This window comes from Halichoerus grypus, chromosome 6 (assembly GCF_964656455.1).
Source record: "Halichoerus grypus chromosome 6, mHalGry1.hap1.1, whole genome shotgun sequence".
Classification (NCBI taxonomy): Eukaryota; Metazoa; Chordata; class Mammalia; order Carnivora; family Phocidae; genus Halichoerus; species Halichoerus grypus.
The window spans coordinates 28046761-28052760 of record NC_135717.1 but is presented as its reverse complement, the minus strand read 5'-3'; positions in this window follow the sequence as shown (position 1 = coordinate 28052760).

The window sequence follows — 6000 nt, the reverse complement described above, 5'->3', positions numbered from 1 at the left end:
TATTCGGCCATCAGAAAGGATGAATATTTACCATTTACATCGACGTGGATGGAACTGGAGGGTATTATGCTCAGCGAAATAAGTCAATCAGAGAAGGACAATTAATGGTTTCGTTCATACGTGGAATATAAGAAACAGCACAGAGGATTGTACCTCTTTTAAAGAAACATAACTTTAAATTTTAGAACCAACTATGTAGAACCTTGTCTACATAAGATGATGGGCAGGAAAGGGGAACACTTCGTTGTTTTTCTCCCTGGTGCACAGAATCCAGAATTGAAGTTTCTGCCATTTGGGACATGCCATGGACTGAATTGTGTCCCCTCGAAGCCCTAACCCCCAGCATGAAGGTATTTAGAGGTGGGGCCTTTAGGAAATAATTAGGTTTAGATGAGGTCTTGAGGGGATTAGTACCCTTATAATAGGAAGAGAGACCAGAACCCTCTCTCTCTCCACCATGTGAGAAGGTGGCTGTCTGCAAGCCAGGAAGAGAACTCTCTGCAGAAGCCGGCCGTGCGGCGCCCTGATCTCGGACTTCCAGCCTCCAGAGCTGTGGGAGAATAAACCTCTGTTGTTTGAGCCAGTCTGTGGTACTTTGTTGTGGCAGCCCAAGATGAGTAAGAGCATGGGAGTCTGGTCCTGCTGGGAATGTCAGACGTCTCAGAACAAAGGGTGAAAGGTGACAGCCTCCAAGCTGCCCATTTCTGCGCCCTCCATCCCTCATCACCACCAGCCTCTCCAGTTCAAGATAAGGGGTACCCCTGGTGCAGAGTTGAGAAGGGCTGGAATTCGTGAGAGGAGTCTTGGGAAGTTAGAGCACATAGAGCATCATCGATAATGGTCGCCTGCCTAGAACTTGCTGGACTTGAGGCCTGAAGCTACAGGTTCCAGGAAACTGTGGTTTAAGTACATGGGTGTTTTTCTCCTGTAACGAGATGTCTGGAAGTGGGGCCTTTGGGGTTGTTTCTGTGGCTCTGGTTAGCATCCCCGAGACACTCCTGGCCTCCCTCTTGAGGTCTCAAGACAGCTGCCATGGATCTCCCCTCATGTCCTCATCCGATGAGGTCAACAGGCAGGATTGGGATGTGATGGGATGTGTAGAGGTTCAGATTGCTTCTCCTTGCATGAGTTACTTGCTGCACTAACAAATTACTCCAAAATTCAGCAGCTTAAAAGAACAGACATTCGGTATCTGTGGCAATCAGGAATCAGAAGCAGTTCAGCCAGGTGGTTCTTGCTCTGGGTGTCTTGTGAGGGTTCAGTCAAGATGTTGGCTGGGGCCTCGGTCTTCTGAAGGCTTGACCAGGGCAGGAGGATCTGCTCCAAGATGCCTCACACATGTGGCTGGCAAGTTGGTGTTGGCTGTCAGCTGCAGGCCTCTCCACAAGGCTGCTCGGGTGTCCTCACAGCGTGGCAGCCACGTCCCCCCGAGTGAGTGATCGAGAGAGCACAAGAAGGAAGCTGCGATGCCTCTCATGTTCTGATCTTGGAAGTCACACATCGTCACCTCTGCTGCCTTCTGTTCATTACAAGTGAGCCACTAAATGCAGCCCACACTCAAGAGGAGGGGGTTTATGTTCCATCTTTTGAAGGGAGGAGTATTGAAGAACTTGTGTACGTATTTTAAAATCACTGCGCTCCTTATCAACCCATTTCTTATCAGAAGGGAAGATCTTTCCCCCGGGGCCCCCCCTCTCTCAGATGCCCCTTCTATCTCAGTGGCTAGTTCTGGGTTCCATGCCCACTGCCCACAGGGGACTGATCCATCATTCCTGAGAGAAGCCTCTCTGAACAGAACTGGGGTTCTGTCAGTTAGTAAAAAGAATTGGGGTGGGCAGGATGACTTTTGGGTGGCTATTGACAACATCTGCTACAGTATTTTATACATTTCATCTCTAACAACCTTGCAAAAGTATGATCACTACCCATAATTTGCAAATAAAGAAACTATGGTTCAGGGAAGTAAGTAATTCCCCTGAAGTCACCCAGCAAATAAGGCAGGAGAACCCAGGTCCATCTAGCTCCAAAGCTTATACTCTTTTGTCTGTACTACTCCTATCAAAATACTGGTTCTCAACTGTGGGGAGGTAGTGGGGATTATGACCCACAGGGGGCTTTTAGCAATGTTTAGGGACATTTTTGGTTGTCAGAACTGGGGGTGCTATTCGCAGCTAGTGGGTAGAGGCCACAGATCCCGCTAGCCATCCCATAATGCACAGGACATCCCCCCCCCACCCCCCAGTGCCCTGCAAAGAATTATCTGACCGAAAATGTGAATAGTGCTAAGTTTGAGAACCCTGTATTAGAACAAGTTCTTTGAGGGCAAGGATCATGTTTTCTTTGTCATTTCTGAATCCTCTGCTCAGCCTGATCCTGGTACATTTTAAGTGCTTAATAAATACTGAGGAAATGAACAAATATGCTGCACTGAATTCCAGATTCAAAGAGTCAGAGGCTTAGAGAACTGCAGGGTTGTGGAGTGTGGGGATGAATACTCCCACTCACGATGGACTCACCCAAGCTCCCGGCTTCCCCTGGTTGTAAGAGGACTGGTGGAAACATGGTCCTGCATTTGAACTTGGTCCAATGTAGCCTATGCCCCCCATGTGTGATGGGAGCCGACTGCTGGATGGAGTCAGGGTTGGTCACCTGTTCATCTCTGAGATTATGGAAATAGAGGGAACAGACAAAGACACACTTCTCTGAATCTACCCATTTCTAAATGGACTATGCACCGGGAGGAAACGCAGTAATTTATTTCTCACCGCCCTTCATTCCTAGCTCTGCTCTTTGTAGGCAGTTGCTGGTGCTTCTGGGCAAAGATAATGAAAGTTCTTTCTTGTATCAAACTCCTTTCCCCAAGAGACAGAGCCCCAGCATCAGCCGAAGCAGAAGGCTGGGCTCTGGGAGCCTGGCTCGGAGGCCCAGGATGGCCATGCAGGGGCTTCCTTTGGACCAGGCTGGACTTGCAGTGATTACTAATTATCTTACAATTGACATTTCAATGCCCGCCGGCTTCTTCATCGGATGTCTCTGTATCATGTCAATTTATGAGAAAAAGCAATCGTCTGTAATGGCTAGGCGGGCCCATTTTCTTTTTTTTCCTAAAGGTCAGTTTTTACAGCAGGGAAAGAGCCCTGAATTTACTCTGAATGTGTCCCTGGGTTGGTGCCAGAAGCAGAAAACTCATCATATCGTCACAGACACTCAGGGGTTACTATCTCCATTTTGCAGTTGAGGAATCGGAGGCTCAGAGAGGTTGAGGGGCTCACCAGAGATCCCATAGACAGTAAGTGGTCGAGTGGGGATTTGAAGCCAGGACTGTCTGTCCTCCTGCTCCCCCTCCCCCACCAACCCTGCAGTCTCCCAAGTCCACTGTATTCCATCTGTCATGCCCTAGTGGTCACCTGGGCCCTGTCTTCAAAGTCTTGACGCTGCTGTTGACTAAATGTTTGTGCCCCGCTCCCCCCAAAGGCCTGTGCTGTGATGGTTTTAGGAGGTGAGGTCTTTGGGAGGAGATGAGTTCATGAGGATGGAGCCCTTGCAAGTGGGATTGGTGCCCTGATGAAAGAGGCCTTGGGGAGTTCCCTCACCGCTTCTTGCCACTGAGGTTCTGTTGTACAGATACGGAAACTTAGATTCAGGGAGGTTAACTTGTTAAAGAGTCATGGAGAGTGACAGAGCTGGGATTTAGCCCCAGACATCTGCCTCCAAAGCCCACATTGTCCACCGCACTGAGACACACTGTCACAGATAGTGTCTCTTCCTTCCATGTTCAGTGGGGATGGCAGGCGGCGGGGCTGGAGGCAGGTTGGCACTAGTCTGATAAACAGGATCCAACTTACTAACTGGGTGCATCTCAGATGAGTGTAGCGATAGGCGGGCATGGAGAGAATGGAGCCGGGGAGGAGAAGCCGCCTTACCCTCGGGGACACCTGCCTGCAGGATCACTACTGTGGGCCTCCTGTATCAGTGGGTGCTCAAGCAGTCACACGCCTGCTTCACTCTGAATGCCGGCACTCATGGCGCGTGGTCATCTAGATCTGGATTTATAACTGCTCAGGAACCGTGCACCTGGACAGATCTGGTCATTGCGAGCTGTAGCCAGAAAGGCTTCCTTAACTGTACATCAGTTTTCAAACCCTAAATGTCAACTGATGCTGGAAACAGGAAGTCTAGAAAGTGAGGGCATCAGGACAGATCCTACATGGAATTACGTGCCCATCACGGGCAGTCCTCATACCCTTGGGCGTCTGCTAGGACCCATATCCCCACGCAGCATTGGGGAGAGCCTTTCTGTACCAGCCCGTGAAAATAAGTCTCATTCCCCAAGATTTACCTGAGTAGCTCTGCTGCTAGGAATCACTTCCTCAGGCGTTGGCTTCTTTTGTCCTATGCAGGCACAAGATCGTCAAGGATAAGTTAGTGTTTCTCCTTCCTGCAGCCCACACTACCACACTTGCTGCTGGTTGGCCAAGGACTGATGTGTAGGGCCCACTATAGACACTCACTGTTGCTGGCATTGTTTTGTTGAATAGTCATCACCACCACTCAAGAGAATTGGTTTAAACATCCATGTCAAAGCAAAGAATTCTGAACACAACACATTCTCACTGAGGATCTGCAGCAAGTCCCAGTTGACAGGTTATTGGACTCCACTGTCTCCTGAGTTATCTAGACCTTACTATTGACCTTGACCATTGAGCTTACCTTAACCATTGAGCTTACCATCTTCATATGAACTTTCACCTGGAAAAGTGCTGGCATGGTATTTGCTCAAAAAGGGAGCAGGGATTTAAGAATGAAGCTACAGCCTCTCTTTAGCACATACCCTGAAAAAGGTCAAGCAAAGTGTGAGGAGTTACATAACGTGATGGAGGTGTAAGCTAATGCTAAGGTGGGAATCATATTACAGCATATAAGTGTATCAAATCAATCCATTGCATACCTTTAACTTAATGTTATACATCAATTATATTTCAATACAAAAATTACATTTGACCAGACTAAAAAGAGTTAAATAAGGTGACATTTGTGAAGCCAAATTTGGGGTTCCACAGGCAAAGTGCCCTTTCTCCCGGAAACAGGCTCCCTTGCTGGCAAATCTCCAACTGAATAAATATGGCCACAGCTCCATCCCTGCAAAGCTGACTTTTCTGTCCAGGTGAAGTACTCTTAAAAAGACCCATGCAAATCCAGAAAGATTGGGGGGTAGGTCAAATAATTTATATGCTTTTTTTTTTTTTAAAGATTTTATTTATTTGAGAGAGAGCAAAAGAGAGAGAGGGAGAGCACAGAGGGAGAGGGAGAGGGAGAAGCAGACTCCCTGCTGAGCAGGGAGCTGGATGTGGGGCTTGATCCCAGGACCCTGAGATCATGACCTGAGCTGAAGGCAGACGCTTAACTGACTGAGCCACCCAGGTGCCCCCAAATAATTTATTTTCTTGAAACAAGGTTACCAAAGCACAAGACATATGAGTGATAATGAGCATATGTTTTTCATATTGGTCTCTTCACCCCTGCTTTCCCATTAATGCCTTTCCTCAGCCTCTTCCTCAGACTACGAGGGTCCTTCTCTGGCTTGTCAAGGGGAGACATGGATGGACGAGAGAGAGCAGGCCTCTGTCTCCTCAAGGCCTGATCACACCTCTTTCCCATGTTCTAGGACATTTGAACACTCAGTGTCCCAGCTGGCAGGGAGGCCCAGTTTTCCTCTGACTCTCCTGAGGATATGATTTGTGGATTAGGCTAAGATCAGACAGCCCTTGGGATCCAGGCAGGCAGGGTCTGGCTCCTTGGGCTGCTGGCAGGTGCCATCTGGCTGCCCCCGGGGTGCCAAGGAAAGTGGTTCCCACTCTGATAGTGTCTGAGGAGAGTGGGCAGAGGGCTGGGTGGTTGTTGGGTGGGGGTTGGCAGGGATGGGAGCAGGTGCAGCGTGCCAGAGAGGCGTGGCCAGCTGCTCGCAGGGTTTTCAGGGCCTTTGCCAGGAGGCTGTGTCTA